This window comes from Bufo bufo, chromosome 6 (genome assembly GCF_905171765.1).
Source record: "Bufo bufo chromosome 6, aBufBuf1.1, whole genome shotgun sequence".
NCBI lineage: Eukaryota > Metazoa > Chordata > Amphibia > Anura > Bufonidae > Bufo > Bufo bufo.
In genome coordinates this window covers 213,322,184-213,342,132 of record NC_053394.1, presented here as the reverse complement: position 1 = coordinate 213,342,132, position 19,949 = coordinate 213,322,184, and positions in this window count along the sequence as shown.

Sequence of the window (19,949 nt, the reverse complement as noted above, 5' to 3'; positions counted from 1 at the left end):
AGCGTTCTTGCATCTGCAACCTCTGGCCACCGACACCCAATGTCACGGCTGTATGTGAGCAACAAGAGCATACACAGTAAATAGAGCTACTGACTGGACCCAAACTAGGGAGGATAAAGGGTGACCCCTGTCAGACCCTCAAAGCTCTCCCTATGCTGCTAAAGCACATGCCCGGATCCAAATGGTGGAACGAGGCATGCCCGCGTACCTAAGACTGATGACCACTGTAACCCCTACAATAGTGGAAGGGGCACGGCCACCGGTGCCATGCTCAGTATATGGAGGGAACCGTGGTCGCCTCAGATCCAGTCAAAAAATAAACAGATACACTACAATGTCTGCACACTTAGCTGAAGGAGCTGCAGCAGCAGAGAAGACGGATCCAAAGACAGCTGGCAATATCCGGAGTACTTGCTGCAGCAGAACACAGGTCCAGTGAAATGATAGCTTACAAGTGAAGATACTCAAGCAAGAGCTACAACTGAAATGAGAAATATAATCCACACCCTACAAAAGGAGGAGGGGTGATTTAAAGGCAGGGAAATCAAATGCAGGAGGAACAGCTGGGAGGAAGGAAACAGAAAGTAAAAACCTCATCACAGTGGCGGAGAAACAGAGCAGTGAGAACTCCTCCAAGCTCCAGTAGTGACATCATCACAGGGGTGGAGAAACAGAGCTGTGAGAACGTCTCAAAGCTCTGGTAGTGACAGTACCCCCCCTCTACGGGTGGACTCCGGACACCCAGGGCCCACCTTCTCAGGATGAGCCCTATGAAATGCCGACCACATCCTCTCCTCAGGACCATAACCCTTCCAATGAACGAGGTACTGAAGAGAACCGCGGACAATGCGAGAGTCCACAATTCTGGAAACCTCAAACTCCAGATTGCCATCAACCAAAATCGGAGGAGGAGGCAAAGAGGAGGGTACCGTGGGCTGGACATATGGTTTTAAGAGAGATCTGTGAAATACATTATGTATCTTCCAAACCCGTGGAAGATCAAGACGGAAGGCAACAGGATTGATGACTGACAAGATTTTATAAGGCCCAATAAACTTGGGACCCAATTTCCAGGAGGGAACCTTCAGTTTAATATTTCTTGTAGACAACCACACCAGATCACCCACATTCAGGTCCGGACCAGGCACACGTCTCTTATCAGCCACACGCTTATACTTCTCACTCATCTTTCTAAGATTACTCTGAATCTTTTGCCAAATGGTAGACAAAGACGAGGAAAATCTCTCCTCCTCAGGTAAACCAGAAAGAGCCCCTCCCGAGAATGTCCCAAACTGTGGATGGAACCCATATGCACCAAAGAATGGTGACTTATCAGAAGATTCCTGACGACGGTTGTTCAGAGCAAACTCAGCAAGAGGGAGAAATGAACACCAATCCTCCTGGTTCTCTGCCACAAAACAGCGCAAATATGTCTCCAGATTCTGATTGAGGCGCTCAGTCTGACCATTCGACTGCGGGTGAAAAGCAGAAGAGAAGGACAGCCGAACCCCCAGGCGAGAACAGAAAGCCTTCCAGAACCTGGACACAAACTGCGTGCCTCTATCGGAAACAATATCAGAGGGAATGCCATGCAATTTAACAATATGGTCGACAAAAGCTTGCGCCAACGTTTTAGCTTTGGGTAAACCAGGGAAAGGTACGAAATGAGCGATCTTGCTAAAACGGTCCACCACCACCATGATCACCGACTTCCCTGAGGAACGAGGAAGATCCGTGATAAAGTCCATGGACAGGTGTGTCCAAGGACGGGAAGGTATGGGTAACGGGAGAAGGGAACCTGAAGGCCGTGAACGAGGGACCTTAGCGCGAGCGCACGTCTCACAAGCAGCCACAAAACCCTCCACCGACTTACGAAGAGCCGGCCACCAAAATCTCCGAGCAATGAGATCTACCGTGGCTCTACTCCCGGGGTGACCAGCAAGAACAGTATCATGATGCTCCTTGAAGAGTTTGTGACGTAGCTCAGGAGGCACGAACAACTTCCCAGAAGGACAACGGGCAGGTGCCTCAGTCTGGGCAGCCTGGACCTCGGCCTCCAAATCAGAATATAAAGCAGAAACAACTACCCCCTCCGCCAAAATGGTACCCGGGTCCTCAGAGTTTCCTCCTCCCGGAAAACAGCGAGAGAGAGCATCAGCCTTCACATTTTTGATCCCAGGGCGGAATGTAACAACAAAATTGAATCTGGAGAAGAACAGAGACCATCTGGCCTGTCTCGGATTCATACGCCTGGCCGACTCCAAGTATGCCAGATTCTTATGGTCAGTAAAAACGGTGATAGGGTGCCTGGCCCCCTCCAACCAATGGCGCCATTCCTCAAAAGCCAACTTGATGGCCAACAACTCCCTATCTCCCACATCATAGTTTTTCTCTGCCGGGGAGAGTTTTTTTTAGAGAAAAAGGCACAGGGTCGCCATTTGGCAGGAGAAGGGCCCTGGGACAAAACCGCACCCACACCCACCTCGGAAGCATCCACCTCAACAATAAAAGGTAAGGAAACATCGGGATGCACCAAGACGGGAGCAGACGCAAAACTCTCTTTAATCTTAGAAAAAGCTGCAAGCGCCTCCTCCGACCAAGAGGAAAAATCCGCCCCCTTTTTTGTCATGTCAGTGAGCGGTTTGACAACAGAGGAATAATTCAAAATGAACTTTCTGTAATAGTTCGCAAAACCCAGAAAGCGCATCAATGCCTTCTGATTCTCAGGAAGCTCCCACTCAAGTACAGCACGGACCTTCTCCGGATCCATGCGAAAACCAGAAGTAGAGAGGAGAAAACCCAGAAATTGAATCTCCGATACCATAAAAAGACATTTCTCCAGCTTGGCGTACAATTTATTTTCCCGCAGAATCTGCAGAACCTGAAAAAGATGATCCTGATGGGTCTGAACATCAGGGGAAAAAATCAAAATATCATCAAGATACACCAATACAAATTTCCCCATTAAATGGTAGAAAATACTGTTAACAAAATGCTGAAAGACGGCCGGAGCATTCATCAGGCCGAAAGGCATAACGAGATTCTCGAAATGCCCGTTAGGGGTATTAAAGGCCGTTTTCCATTCATCCCCCTCTCTGACCCTGACCAGGTTGTACGCGCCTCTCAAATCGAATTTGGAAAAAACCTTGGCCCCAACAATTTGGTTGAAGAGGTCCGGGATCAGAGGAAGGGGATAGGGATCGCAAATCGTGATACGGTTCAGCTCCCTAAAATCTAGGCAAGGTCTCAGAGAGCCATCTTTTTTTTTAACAAAAAAAAAAAACCTGCGGCAACAGGTGATTTTGAGGGACGAATATGCCCCTTATCGAGACTCTCAGAGATATAGGTTCGCATTGCGATTCTTTCCGGTTGTGAGAGATTGTAGAGGCGTGCTTTTGGCAGCTTGGCGCCGGGAATGAGGTTAATGGGACAGTCAAACTCCCGAAGAGGAGGTAGCTCCTGAACACCGCTCTCGGAAAACACGTCCGAGAAATCAGAGAGAAATGATGGCACAGTTTTAGTAGACACCTCTGCAAAAGTCGCTGTGAGACAATTCTCTCTACAAAAGTCACTCACTTTATTTGCCTTCCTTGCCAATCAATAGTGGGGTTATGTCTAGTGAGCCAGGGTAACCCCAAAACTAGAGGAGAAGGCAATCCGTTAAGGACAAAACAAGATATATCCTCCACATGAGTGTCACCTACAGCTAGCCGGATATTGTGAACAATGCCCTTCAGAGATCTCTGTGAGAGTGGAGCAGAGTCAATAGCAAAAACAGGTATATCCTTTTCTAATGTGCAAACCTGAAAACCATGCATGGCTACAAATTGAGTGTCAATAAGATTGACGGCCTCTCCACTATCGACAAAAATCTCACAAGAAATGACTTTGCTCTCTAGCGCCACCCTGGCAGACAGGAGAAAACGGGAACTGCAGGTCAGAGGAAAAGCATCAATTCCTACATCAACTTTGCCCAAAGTAGCAGATGAAGCAGAACTTGATGATTTACCTTTTGAGGTTTTTCTCTTATTATCGCTCTTAGTACAGTTCAAGAATCTCCTAGACGGACAAACATTTGCCAAATGACCTATGCCCCCACAACAAAAACACACCATACTCTGAGGACTAAATCCTCTTTTATCAGGGGCAAGTCGACCTAGCTGCATGGGCTCCTCCTCAGAGGGGAGCGAGACAGGATGAGGCCCCTGCACACTGAATGAGTCCGCACCACTGCCCCTAGACTGACAATGGCTGGACAGAGAGGTCTCGTTTCTTTCTCTTAGACGCCTGTCAAGGCGTACCGCCAATGACATGGCAGACTCTAAGGACGTTGGTCTCTCATGGAAAGCAAACGCATCTTTCAATCTCTCTGAGAGACCATGACAGAACTGACTCCGGAGTGCAGCATCATTCCAACCTGAATCAGCTGCCCATCTCCGAAATTCAGAACAATAAAGCTCCGCAGACAGTTTGTTCTGGCATAAAACACGTAAGTTAGATTCGGCCAGAGCAACACGATCCGGGTCATCATATATCTGCCCCAGGGCCACAAAAAATCTTTCCACAGATCGAAGGGAGGGATCCCCTGATGGCAGCGAAAAAGCCCAAGTCTGAGCATTACCCCTAAGCAGGGAGATGACAATCCTCACCCTCTGCTCCTCATTACCAGAGGAGTGGGGACACAAGCAAAAATGGAGTTTGCATGCCTCTCTGAAGCGAACAAAATTCTCACTGCCCCCGGAGAACGTTTCCGGAAGTGAGACCTTTGGCTCGCAACAGACTCCATGGGCCGGAGCAGAGCCAAATGCTTGAAGCTGAGTCATAGATTGACGGAGATCCGCTACCTCCAAAGAAAGACCCTGCATGCGGTCAACCAGGCCAGAAAGCGGACCCATTTCAAAAAGGACGGTTTTGGTGGATTATAATGTCACGGCTGTATGTGAGCAACAAGAGCATACACAGTAAATAGAGCTACTGACCGGACCCAAACTAGGGAGGATAAAGGGTGACCCCTGTCAGACCCTCAAAGCTCTCCCTATGCTGCTAAAGCACATGCCCGGATCCAAATGGTGGAACGAGGCATGCCCGCGTACCTAAGACTGATGACCACTGTAACCCCTACAATAGTGGAAGGAGCACGGCCACCGGTGCCCTGCTCAGTATATGGAGGGAACCGTGGTCGCCTCAGATCCAGTCAAAAAATAAACAGATACACTACAATGTCTGCACACTTAGCTGAAGGAGCTTCAGCAGCAGAGAAGACGGATCCAAAGACAGCTGGCAATATCCGGAGTACTTGCTGCAGCAGAACACAGGTCCAGTGAAATGATAGCTTACAAGTGAAGATACTCAAGCAAGAGCTACAACTCAAATGAGAAATATAATCCACACCCTACAAAAGGAGGAGGGGTGATTTAAAGGCAGGGAAATCAAACGCAGGAGGAACAGCTGGGAGGAAGGAAACAGAAAGTAAAAACCTCATCACAGGGGAGGAGAAACAGAGCAGTGAGAACTCCTCCAAGCTCTAGTAGGGACATCATCACAGGGGTGGAGAAACAGAGCTGTGAGAACGTCTCAAAGCTCTGGTAGTGACACCCAAGTCTTGAAAAAGGAGCTTTATATGCTCCGAAACGCGTTGTCATCATTGAATAAAGAGAAATTCAAATTCGCCTGGTCGTTCAGTTGTGCCGATTTAGTTTCTTCACTGGGGGTGTGGATCTCCACGCGGGCCCCACCCTTTCCAATATGGTTCATACTCTAGGTCAGGGATGCTCAACCTGCGGCCCTCCAGCTGTTGCAAAACTACAATTCCCAGCATGCCTGGACAGCCTACAACTATTAAAGGGGTTGTCCGGGTTCAGAGCTGACCCTTATTTTCACCCAGACAGCCCCCCTGAGGCTAGCATCTCATGCTCCGATGCGCTCCCTTGCCCTGCGCTAAATCGCGCAGGGCACGGGCTCTTTTGTTTTCAATAACACACTGCCGGGCCAAAACTTCCGCCCGGCAGTGTGTTCGGTGACTGAGGGGCGGGCTTTAGCTCTGCCCTAGCCGTTTTACTGGCTAGGGCAGAGCTAAATCCCGCCCATCAGTGCCTGGCAGCCCGATGGAGAGCCCCGGTACCTCACCGGATCTCCAAAAAATGCCTTTGCCCTGCGCAATTTAGCGCAGGGCAAAGGAGAGCATAGGAGCATGAACTGCTCCGATGCTCATGTCAGGGGGGCTACCTGGGTGAAAATGGAGGGATGTCCGGGTTCAGCTCTGAACCCGGACAGCCCCTTTAAGGCATGCTGGGAGTTGTAGTTTTGCAACAGCTGGAGCGCAGCAAGTTGAGCATTCCTGTTCTAGGTTATGTTGCTGGCGGCTATTTTGAATAACTCTAAGAGAACCCCTTTAAGCTTGCGCGTCACATGTTAGGCATGTAAAGTTGTTTTCTGGCCACATATTCCATTATCGATGGCTGAGATGGAGTGGAGGAAGAATCTGAGTGGGAAAAGCAGTATGTGATGATGACAATGACAAGGATACCGTAAGGCCCCTGGATATGGCCTGGCTTCCGCAAAGGAGACCAGAAGAAGGAGAAAAGTCTTATTGTGTTATTGTGCTAGTTGGCGGCCACCTCTTTTTTCCCACTGGATCGGGTGATGCCGCTTCATGTGGTTCAATAGAGCTATATTGCCTATGTTGGTGCTTAACTGCCCAAGGCTTATTTTACTCTTGCAGATCCTGCACAAGGCAATACTGTTGTCTTCCTCTTGCAGATCCTGCACAAGGCAATACTGTTGTCTTCCATAGGCATGGAGAAAAACTGCCAGACAGGAGATACTCGCGCAGAGCTCGCTTAGCCCTGGTACATTTTGGGCCTAATGCACCCACGCTATTAGCAGTATCACAAGTTACCAAAGCAGATCTGGCCCTGGCACTTCTCTGGGAGGTTCTGGCCATATGTCGCCTCTGCTATTTACTGCTGCTGCTGCCACAGCTCTCCTCCTCGGATGTTACCTCCTCCACTCACATCAGAGTCCTCATTCTCTGTGTAACCTTTATCTTACTGTGCTATATCATGGTAGGCTCATTGGTTTCCCTCCTCTCTGCTAAGCACTTGCTCAGAGTGCCACTGTCATTACCACTGCCCCCACCGAAAATACTGTGGCATGAGTGCCACTGATTACCACCACAGCTACATACTTACCAACGTTTCTGTTTATAAGAAATACTCATTTATGGGTGGGGGTTTGTGTTAGCCCCACACATTTTTGGCCTGGGAGAACGCAGATTTTCCAGGACTGTCTATGAAAATCAGGAACAGTCCCAGCAAATTCGGGACGGTTTACAACTAAGCAGCTTTGCATGGGTTCTCCAGCCTAACCCTGAATCCAGTGGCGTAGGGATCGCTATAGAAGCCAAAGCAATGGCCACTGGGGGCCCGGGCCACAGGCTGAGGAGTAAAAAAATAAATAAAATCATCTGTGGCGAGTGGGTGGCGGTACGATAGGGGGCGACCTTCCCCCCTCCCCGATCCCCCCCTCATCATTGGTGGCAGCGGCAGTTCCGATCGGAGTCCCAGCAGTGTAATGCTGGGGCTCCGATCGGTTACCATGGCAGCCAGGACGCTACTGAAGTCCTGACTGCCATGGTCAGTTAGTCAGCAGCATACTTACATGCGCTGTGGCCGTCCAGCGCTCCTTCTTCTTGTAACTCATCACAGGTCTGTGCGGCGCATTGCTATAAGCATAAGCAATGCGCCTCACAGGCCTGTGAGTTACAAGAAGAAGGAGCGTCTGGCGGCCACAGCGCATGTAAGTATGCTACTGACTAACTGACCATGGCAGCCAGACAGAACCAGTAGCGTCCTGGCTGCCATGGTAACCGATTGGAGCCCCAGCATTACACTGCTGGGACTCCGATTGGAACTGCCGCTGCCACCAATGTTGGGGGGGGTAGGGCGCACTGCCCACCAATGATTTTAATACTGGGGGGGAGGGCTTGCACTTCCCACCAATGATTATAATACTGGGGGGGGCACACTGCCCAACAATGATTTTAATACCGGGGAGGGGGGGGGGGGGGGCGCACTGCTAACCAATGATTTTAATACAGGGGAGGGGGGGAGCGCACTGCCCCCCAATGATTTTAATACAGGGGAGGGTGCACTGCCCACCAATGATTTTAATACTGGGGGGGAGGGCTTGCACTTCCCACCAATGATTATAATACTGGGGGGGGCACACTGCCCAACAATGATTTTAATACCGGGGAGGGGGAGGGCGCACTGCTAACCAATGATTTTAATACAGGGGAGGGGGGGAGCGCACTGCCCCCCAATGATTTTAATACAGGGGAGGGTGCACTGCCCACCAATAATTTTAATACCGGGAAAGGCACACTGTCCACCAATGAGTTTAATACCGGGGAGGGGGGGTGCGCACTGCCCACCAATGATTTTAATACCGGGAAGGGCGCACTGGGGGCTGATTGAGAGGCACTGGGGGCTAATGGAGAGGGTACTGTGGGCTGGTGAGAGGCACTGGGGGCTGATGGAGATGCTGTCATGCCCCACTCTGACGATGTGCGGAGGTCGGCCAGGATAGCAGCACGAGTTTAGTATTTGTTTTGGTGTCGTGCTGGATCCGCCTCTCATCAGGTGCACTGGGTGGAGTCATTAGTTTAAATGGCCTCCAGCTAAGTGCTCTGAGCGGATTATACTGATCATTCTGGTCTGGGAAGTTTGGAGGGAAGGTTGGCTGTCAGTTCCTGCTCTCAGAGATAAGTGGCATTTCTAGCTTGGTTGTTTGTGTCATCTAGCCCATCCAGGTTCTGTGCGAGCAGGCTGCTCCTATACTCCCACTTCACCATCTCAGGGAGTTCAGGGTTTTGTCAGTCCAGGCTGGAGGACACAGCAAACCTACCTTCAAGGTCTGCCTGTGGGCTGAGCAGCGCAGGGAAAGAGGTCAGGGATGAACTAGGAGGTGACCCTTCCCCTGTCTCTCGTCCAGAGCCTGGTTGGTGTGTTATCGTTTATTCTGAGTGCACGTCCGCCGTGACATTATAATCCGCCATACTGTGACTGCCATTGCTCTGCGTTTTTGTGATGGCGTCAATTGATACACTGGTTGACCGCATGCAGGGTTTATCCCTAGAGGTTGCGGATCTGCGTAGTACGGTCACACAGTGTCAGAGAGTGCTGGCATCAGGTACAGGTCAAATTGTTGGGGAGCCTAAAGTCGCTCTTCCTGAGAAATTTACAGGGGGTACTGATGATTTTTTCCGTTTCAAAGAGTCATGTAATTTGTATTTTCGATTGTGCCCATTTTCATCAGGTAATGAGGATCAGAGGGTGGGTATCATCATGTCTTTGCTTAAAGGAGACGTGCAATCCTGGGCTTTTTCTCTGCCGCCCGTTTCTCTGGCCCTCCGGTCGGTGGAGGAATTTTTTAAAGCCCTGGGATTGATTTATGATGACCCAGATCGAGTTTCGATGACAGAATCAAAATTACGTAACTTACTACAGGGTAAACATACTGCTGAGGTTTACTGCACAGAGTTTAGGAGATGGGCTACTGAGTCGGGGTGGAACGACCCCGCGTTACGTAGTCAGTTTTGTCAGAGGTTATCTGAAAGGTTGAAAGATGCCCTGGCTTTTCATGAATACCCAGATACTTTGGAGAACGCAATGTCTTTGTCTGTACGTTTGGATAGACGTATCAGAGAGAGGTGTAAGGGTCCCTCCGTGCAGGGGATTCCTCCCGCGTGTGGTTTTGTTTCACCAGCTGACCAGGGTGATATTGCTTGTTACTCTGGGGTAGGGGAGGAACCCATGCAGTTAGGTCAGATATCGTGCCATTCGGATAGTAGAGACTTTCGAAAAGTGCACAATCTATGTTTCTATTGTGGGAAGTGGGGTCATTTTATTTTTTCTTGTCCTTATGTTAAACCACAGGGGGAAGAGATAAAGAAAAAAGAGAAAAAAAACCTCCCCTCACACTTGGTAGTATAAATGGTGTGGTGGAGCAGACTGGTATGCAAGTTCCCTGCAGTTCTCGTTTTCTCCTTTCAGCTATGGTGGCGCTAGAGTCTAGAAATGTGTTTGTTGATGTTTTTCTTGATTGTGGTGCTGGGGTAAATTTAATTGACTTTCTGTTTCTTCAGGGCCTGGGACTAAGTACTTGCACATTAGAGAACGAGATTCGTGTTTTTGCAATTGATTCTTCCCCTCTTTCTCAAAGGAGCCTTACTCACATTGTTCATGGTATTCATTTAAGGGTGGGTGATTCACATGCTGAGATTATTTCTTGTTTTGTCATGAAGGATTTGCCAGCTCCAATAGTTTTGGGGTTGCCATGGTTGTCTAGACATAACCCAATTATAGACTGGCAAGCGAGACAAATCATTGGTTGGAGCAAGTTTTGTTCGGATAATTGTCTTGTCACATCGGTTTCTGAAGTGTCCATTTCGGCCTTGCCTCAGTATCTCTCAGATTTTTTGGATGTCTTTTCGGAGAGTGGGGCTCAGGAATTGCCCCCTCATCGTGACTATGATTGCCCAGTGAATCTCATTCCGGGGGCTAAGTTGCCTAAGTCTCGGCTTTACAACCTCTCTCAACCCGAGAGAGAGGTCATGCGAAAGTATGTTGCCGAGAGTTTGGCAAAGGGTCATATTAGACCATCTAAGTCTCCAGTGGCTGTAGGTTTGTTCTTCGTAAAGAAGAAAGATGGATCACTGAGACCGTGTTTGGATTTCCGGGAGTTGAACCGTATTACAGTCCGGGATCCATATCCCCTGCCTTTGATCTCTGATCTTTTTGATCAGATTGTTGGAGCAAAGGTGTTCTCCAAGTTGGATTTTCGAGGAGCATACAATCTGATCAGGATCAAGGAGGGGGATGAGTGGAAAACGGCCTTCAATACGCACGAGGGTCATTTTGAGAACCTGGTAATGCCTTTTGGGTTGACGAATGCGCCAGCAGTATTTCAGCGATTCGTCAATGATATTTTTCATCACTTGGTGGGGAGGTTCGTAGTTGTTTACCTGGATGACATTTTAATTTATTCTCCTGATCTGAAGACCCATCAGGATCATGTGAGACAGGTTTTGACGATCCTTCGGGAGAATAAGTTGTATGCCAAATTGGAGAAATGTTTGTTTGCGGTGCAAGAGCTTCCATTCTTGGGATACATGCTTTCTGATTCCGGTTTTTGTATAGACCCCGAAAAGGTCCGGGCGGTTCTGGAGTGGGACCGACTGGAGAATCAGAAAGCTTTGATGCGATTCTTGGGGTTTACTAATTATTATAGAAAATTTATTTCGAATTATTCCACTCTAGACAAACCTCTTACTGATATGACCAAGAAGGGCGCTGATGTCTCTGTCTGGTCGGATGAGGCATTGCAGGCCTTTTCGGCTATTAAGGAGCATTTTGCGTCTGCTCCTATTCTGGTGCAGCCGGATATATCTCAGCCATTCGTGGTGGAGGTTAATGCATCAGAGGTGGGGGTTGGGGCGGTGCTTTCGCAGGGTCCGTCTCCTGGCAAGTTCTTCTGCAGGAAGCTCTCGGTCGCCGAGAGGAATTATGACGTTGGAGATAGGGAGTTGTTGGCTATCAAGTTGGCCTTTGAGGAATGGCGTCACTGGTTAGAGGGGGCGTCTCACCCCGTTACTGTGTATACAGACCATAAGAATTTGGCTTACCTGCAATCTGCCAAGCGTCTGAACCCTAGACAGGCCAGATGGTCATTGTTTTTTACCAGGTTCAATTTCGTGGTTACCTTTTGCCCAGGGGTCAAGAACGTCAAGGCAGATGCCTTGTCTCGCAGCTTCCCTGGGGGAGGTGATTCTGAAGATCCAGCGCCGATTTTGGCAGATGGGGTGGTGGTCTCCGCTCTGTACCCTGAATTATGAGATGGAGGTATTGGGAGCTCAGGAGGGGGCTTCTGGTTCATGTCCCCCAGGGAGGTTGTTTGTTCCTGAGGGCCTACGATACAAGGTGTTCAAGGAACATCACGATACTGTTCTCGCTGGACATCCTGGTGGTAAGTCCACCTGTGATCTGGTGTCCTGGAGGTTCTGGTGGCCAGGGTTACGTAAGAGTATTGAGAATTACGTGACAGCTTGTGAAACCTGCGCTCGGTCAAAGGTTGCTCATACTCGACCGCCTGGTTCACTTCTTCCATTGTCTATTCCATCTCGTCCTTGGACGCATTTGTCCATGGACTTTATTACGGACCTGCCGAGTTCCTCCGGGAGAACAGTAGTCGACCGTTTCAGTAAGATGGCTCACTTTATACCACTAACGAGTCTGCCTAACGCTAAGACTCTTGCGCAGATTTTTGTGGATAATATTGTGAAATTGCACGGTATTCCTTCGGATGTGGTCTCTGATAGGGGCACGCAGTTTGTCTCCAGCTTTTGGAGGGCGTTTTACTCTCGGCTTGGTATTCAACTTTCTTTCTCGTCGGCTTTTCAACCACAGTCGAATGGTCAGACGGAGCGTACCAATCAAAACCTGGAGACCTACTTGAGGTGCTTTGTGGCTGAGAATCAGGAGGACTGGTCCTCATTCTTGTCCTTAGCAGAATTTGCATTGAATAACCATAGGCAGGAGTCCACGGGTAAGTCGCCATTTTTTGGCGCATACGGTTTCCATCCTCAGTTTGGTACCTTTTCTGGGTCTGGTTCCTCCGGGATGCCAGAGGAGGAGAGATTCTCTTCTGCCTTGTCCTCTATCTGGCGGAGGATTCAAGGGAATTTGGAGAGGATGGGTGAGAGGTATAAATGAATGGCTGACAGGAGACGTGTGACTGGTCCGGACCTGTGTGTGGGTGATCTGGTGTGGTTGTCCACTAAGAATATCAAGTTGAGAGTGCCATCTTGGAAACTGGGTCCGTATAAAATTTCAGCGGTGATCAATCCTGTGGCATTTCGGCTGGATCTTCCGCAGACTTGGAGGATCCATGATGTCTTCCACAGGTCTTTACTAAAAAAATATGTTAAACCGGTGGTACCATTGCCATTGCCTCCTCCTCCTGTTTTAGTCGAGGGAAACTTGGAGTTCGAGATCTCCAGGATTCTCGACTCGAGAGCTCTTCGGGGTTCCCTCCAGTACCTGGTGCACTGGAGGGGATACGGTCCTGAGGAGAGGATGTGGGTTCCGGCGTCAGATGTCAACGCCAGCCAACTGGTGAGGGCCTTTCATAGGTACCATCCGGATAAGGTTGGTCCAGGGTGTCCGGAGGTCACCCGTAGAAGGGGGGGTACTGTCATGCCCCACTCTGACGATGTGCGGAGGTCGGCCAGGATAGCAGCACGAGTTTAGTATTTGTTTTTGTGTCGTGCTGGATCCGCCTCTCATCAGGTGCACTGGGTGGAGTCATTAGTTTAAATGGTCTCCAGCTAAGTGCTCTGAGCGGATTATACTGATCATTCTGGTCTGGGTTTGGAGGGAAGGTTGGCTGTCAGTTCCTGCTCTCAGAGATAAGTTGCATTTCTAGCTTGGTTGTTTGTGTCATCCAGGTTCTGTGCGAGCAGGCTGCTCCTATCCTCCCACTTCACCATCTCAGGGAGTTCAGGGTTTTGTCAGTCCAGGCTGGAGGACACAGCACACCTACCTTCAAGGTCTGCCTGAGGGCTGACCAGCGCCGGGAAAGAGGTCAGGGATGAACTAGGAGGTGACCCTTCCCCTGTCTCTCGTCCAGAGCCTGGTTGGTGTGTTATCGTTTATTCTGAGTGCACGTCCGCCGTGACAGATGCACTGACTGGGGGCTGATGGAGAGGCACTGGGGGGCCGCTGGTGAGAGGCACTGGGAGATGATGGAGAGGCAATGGGGGCTGATTGAGAGGCACTGAGGGCTGGTGAGAGGCACTGGGGGCTGGTGAGAGGCACTGGGGGGTGATGGAGAGGCACTGGGGGCTGGTGAGAGGTACTGGGGGCTGATGGAGAGGCTACTGGGGGCTGCTATGAGGCTACTGGGGGCTGCTATAAGGCTACTGGGGGCTGCTATAAGGCATGGGGCTCTTATCTGAGGTCTGATTGGGGGTCATTCATATTGGGGTCTGAGCTGAGGTGTTATCTGAGGTCTTATTGGGGTCTTATTAACATTGGGGATCCTATTGAGGCTGTTAGCTGAGGTCTGATTAACATTGGGGGTCTGATTGGTGGTCTGACCTGAGGTATAATGAAAAATATTTTTTTTCCAGAGCAGCTTGGAGAAAAAAGGCCTCACAGTCTCCCACACTCCTTCTGCCTGGCCAAGCCTGCCAGCACCCCTGAGGCCAAGCCTGCCAGCACCCCTGAGGCCAAGCCTGTCAGCACCCCTGAGGCCAAGCCTGTCAGCACCCTTGAGGCCAAGCCAGCCAGCACCCCTGAGGCCAAGCCAGCCAGCACCCCTAAGGCCAAGCCACCCAACACCCCTGAGGACAAGCCTGTCAGCACCCCTGAGTCTTCAGAACTGTAAGTAAATTATATACAGTATAAGGGGAGCTTATAATATGAAAGAAACAAATTATGTCCAAACAGACATATAGCGCAAATTCAAGTTTTTGTTTATGTCTTATGTTGCACTGAATTTTCTGGGAAATATATATATATATATATATATTATATTTTTTTGGGAGGGGGGGGGGGTCGGGGTGGCAGTGGATCTTGCGTGAATTCTCACACTTTTTTACCCAGGACTTGACCCCTGGAGTGGTCCCGCAGTCTGGGCGGCAGTTCTGACTAGTCCTACTTTAATACACAGACATTTAGATTCATACATTTCCTACACTGGCACAAATGCGTTGCCAGTGACCAACTGTCTGTGCTCAGTCCTACGCGTAACCGTCGCAAGTGCATAAGGAGCTGCGGATGTGGTGGCGAGGTCCGAGAGGTATGTGGGGGTGGGAGATCCGGGAGGGGGGGGCCATAAAAAAATACATTTGTATAGGAGCGATCATTACCATTGAAATGAATGGGACGGCTTGGGTGTAATTAACCAGCCGATCTGATAGTGATGACCTATCCTGAGGATAGGTCATCAATAAATATAACTTGGACAACCCCTTTAAACACTTGGATGACTTATTTTAAGTGATTAAAATAGCTGCTGTAGGTTAAAGGCAGGGCTGGACTGGCCTGCCGGGATACCAGGAAATTTCCCGCTAGGCCGGCAGACTGAGTGCCGCAAGGCCGCGGCCCTGGTGACAAGTGGGGGCGGCAGGCGGCAGGGCACAGCAGCAGGAGCTGAGCGCTTCCATTGTGGAAGCCCTCATCTCCATAGTCATCTGTATCGCCGTCCTCAGGACAGCGATACAGATGCCTGTGCTGCGGCAGGGGAGGGAGAGGTGTGTCCCCTCCTGTTCCTCTGATAGGCTGCCGGCCTAGTGCTGGCAGCCTATCAGAGGCCGGTGCAGGCGGCGCGATGACGTCATCGCGCTGCCTGAGCCGTATAGCGAGGGACACAGGCCGGAAGAGGCCTGCATCGCATCGCTGGAGGTAAGTATAAGTGTTTGTTTTTTTTATATAGGTACAATACTGGCTCATGATAAGGGGGGAATACTGGGCTGGCACATGATAAGGGAGGGCTACTGGGCTGGCACATGATAAGGGGGGACTACTGGGCTGGCACATGATAAGGGGGCTACTGGCACATAAGGGGGACTACTGGCACATGATGGGGGCTACTGGCACATGATAAGGGGGGCTACCGGCACACAAGGAGGGCTACTGTCACATAAGGGGGATTACCTGCACATGATAAGGGGGGCTACTGGCACATGATAAAAGGGGCTACTGGCACATGATATGGGGGCTACTGGCACATGATATGGGGGCTACTGGCACATGATAAGGGGGCTACTGGCACATGATAAGGGGGCTACTGGCACATGATAAGGGGGCTACTGGCACATGATAACGGGCGGCTACTGGCACATAAGGGGGGCTACTGGCACATAATAAGGGGGGCTACTGGCACATGATAGGGGGGCACTCTGGCTACTGGCACATGATATGGGGGGGCTCTGGCTACTGGCACATGATGGTGGGGGGGGGGCTCTTGCTACTGGCATATGATTGGGGGCATCTATGGGGGCACATCTTACTGGCACATGATTGGGGGCATCTATTGGGGCACATCTTACTGGCACATGATTGGGGGCATCTATTGGGGCACTTATTACTGGCAGATTATTGGGTGGCACTATAGGGGCATCTACTGAGGCTAAAAAGAAGGGGTATTTTATATGGGGGGCTCTGTATAGGGGCATTTTATACTGGGACACATTAGGGTGGGTACTATGGGGAAGGGGGGAGAGGAGTAGTATGGGGTCATCTACGGGGGCACTGAGAAGGGGTATTTTATATGGGGGCTCTGTATAGGGGCATTTTATACTGGGATACATTATGGTGGGTACTATGGGGAAGGGGGGAGAGGAGCACTATGGGGTCATCTACGGGGGCACTGAGAAGGGGTATTTTATATTGGCACATTATGGGAACATTAGCTCAACTGGGGGCATTACAAAGGAGTATGTTTTGCACATGGTATGACCCCCTAGTAGTGTAGTGTCCCACTAGGTAGGGGTGGGCACTACACAAGGGTCAATTGGGTCACGTGTTACTCCTACTCCTAAGCGACAGTAATATTATATTTGACCATGTATGTTAATGTATTTTCTATGTGCTTTTTCATGTATATTTCCCCTGTGACATGCATAGCAGGCCTATTAGGGTGTAGTTAGGCATCCTAGGCACTAGAGGGAGATAGGGAGCCCCTAGTATAAATGTTCAGGCCCAGACAGGGAGGAGTTAGTCTGTAGTCAGTAGTCTGTGGTTACAGAAGTGAGAGGGCATCTTAGCCAGAGATATGCTGAGGGCCTCCTCCTGACATGCAGCTGGATAGTCCATGCTGCTAGTTGCTACCAGGAGGCTAGTGAAGAATGATAGCCTGCCTGTTGATAAAGTGAGCCACAGTTAGCTCAGAAGATTACCCAAAGAGAAGAGATGTGCCTCCTGGGAGAAACCTGCAGACAGCCTCCAACCAAGCAGTGCCAGTACCACCAGCTCAGATAAGTAAGCTGATGGGCAGAGGTACTATAAAGTGAGAGCAAGGGTCAATACGGGAGGAAGATTAACTACCAAGGATTAAAGCCAGCATTTCATCCGGGCCTTGGGATACAGCCAGCCAGAATAGCTGTGGAGATAGTGCAGCCTGGTCTGTGAAGCATTAATTGTATACCCTCCAAGTATCTTGCAAGATTATTACCTGCCATTATTGAATGTAAGCTTGCTTGTGGAACATATGCTAAAAGGGACTGCATCATTATCAACTGTATGTACAAAGTTGGACTGTTTAAAGTAAGGCAACGTTTGGTTCACTATACCACCTGTGTACCTCACTTATTGCTACTGGAAACCGGTGTGCCACCGTTACAGGAACTGGCGTCACGATCCTTAACCCCTTAGGGACGCATGACGTACCGGTACGGCATGTTTCCTGAGTCCTTAAGGACCCATGACGTACCGGTACGTCATGTGTTGTTCCGATCACTGCCGCCCAGCCGGCTGTGTTCGGAACAAGGTCCCATAACCCCCCATGTCGGCGATCGCAACAAACCGCAGGTCAATTCAGACCTGCGGTTTGCTGCGCTTTCTGTAGTTTCTGAAACTTTAGTATTCCTAAAATACATATGTTTCACCCCCCCTGCACCCCTGAATGATTTTATCCCGGTGGGAGGTGCAGGGGGGTGTTGCGGGCGGTGCGGGAGGCGGGCGGTGCGGCAGGCGGGTTCGCGATCCCCCGCCCGCCTCCCCTTGAATAATCGTTGGTGTACAGTGGGTATACAGGGTGTCAGCATCTGTGATGCGATGTCAGCCGTTTAACCCTTTCCATACCGCGGTCCGTACGGACCGCTGTATGGAAAAGGTTAACCGCTCAGGGAGCTCCCTCCCTCTCCCATCGGGGGGCTGCTGTGCCTTTGCAGCCCCCCGATGGAGAGGGAGAGAGCCCCCAGACAGCCCCCCTTCTTACCCTTCCCCGTCTGCGCAGTTGTGGCCACAACTGAGTAGACGGGGAAGGTTCCCATGGCAACAGGACACCTTCTCAGGCATCCTGCTGTCCATGGTGCTGAACAGATCTATGCTAAAGGCATAGATCTGTTCAGACAAAGTGTAAGTAAAATACAGTACAAAACACTATATGGTGTACTGTACTGTATTATACAGACATCAGACCCACTGGATCTTCAAGAACCAAGTGGGTCTGGGTCAAAAAAAAAGTAAAAATCAAAAAACACATTTATCACTGAAAAAAAAGAAAAATTCCCCACACATGTTTGGTATCGCGGCGTCCGTAACGACCTGATCTATAAAACGGTCATGTTACTTTACCCGAACGGTGAACGCCATAAAAAAAATAAAAAAAATGATGAAATTGAAATTTTGCCCACCTTACTTCCCAAGAAAGGTAATAAAAGTGATCAAAAAAGTCGCATGTACGCCAAAATTGTAACAATCAAACCGTCATCACATCCCGCAAAAATCATACCGTAACCAAGATAATCGCCCAAAAACTGAAAAAACTATGGCTCTTAGACTATGGAAACACTAAAACATGATTTTGTTTGTTTCAAAAATGAAATCATTGTGTAAAACTTACATTAAAAAAAAAAGTATACATATTAGGTATCGCCGCGTCTGTATCGACCGGCTCTATAAAAATATCACATGACCTAACCCCTCAGGTGACCATCGTAAAAAAAATAAAAATAAAAACAGTGTAAAAAAAGCCATTTTTTGTTATCTTATGTCACAAAAAATGTAATAGCAAGTGATCAAAAAGTCATATGCACCCCAAAATAGTGCCAATCAAACCGTCATCTCATCCCGCAAAAAATGAGACCCTACTTAAGATAATCACCCAAAAACTGAAAAAACTATGGCTCTTAGAGACTTAGACTATGGAGACACTAAAACTTCTTTTTTGTTTTAAAAATGAAATCATTGTGTAAAACTTACATAAATAAGAAAAATTGTATACATATTAGGTATCGCCGTGTCCGTGACAACCTGCTCTATGAAATTACCACATTGTAAATAACAAAAAAAAAATGGTGCCAAAAAAGTTATTTCTTGTTACCTTGCCGCACAAAAAGTGTAATATAGAGCAACCAAAAATCATATGTACCCTAAACTAGTACCAACAAAACTGCCACCCTATCCCGTAGTTTCTAAAATGGGGTCACTTTTTTGGAGTTTCTACTCTAGGGGTGCATCAGGGGGGCTTCAAATGGGACATGGTGTCAATAAAACCAGTCCAGCAAAATCTGCCTTCCAAAAACCGTATGGCATTCCTTTCCTTCTGCGCCCTGCCGTGTGCCTGTACAGCAGTTTACGACCACATATGGGGTGTTTCTGTAAACTACAGAATCAGGGCCATAAATATTGAGTTTTGTTTGGCTGTTAACCCTTGCTTTGTAACTGGAAAAAAAATATTAAAATGGAAAATCTACCAAAAAGTGAAATTTTGAAATTGTATCTCTATTTTCCATTAAATCTTGTGCAACACCTAAAGGGTTAACAAAGTTTGTAAAATCAGTTTTGAATACCTTGAGGGGTGTAGTTTCTTAGATGGGGTCACTTTTTTGGAGTTTCTACTCTAGGGGTGCATCAGGGGGCTTCAAATGGGACATGGTGTCAAAAAAAACAGTCCAGCAAAATCTGCCTTCCAAAAACCGTATGGCATTCCTTACCTTCTGCGCCCCGCCCTGTGCCCGTACATATGGGGTGTTTCTGTAAACTACAGAATCAGGGCCATAAATAATGAGTTTTGTTTGGCTGTTAACCCTTGCTTTGCAACTGGAAAAAAAATATTAAAATGGAAAATCTGCCAAAAAATGAAATTTTTAAATTGTATCTCTTTTTTCCATTAAATCTTGTGCAACACCTAAAGGGTTAACAAAGTTTGTAAAATCAGTT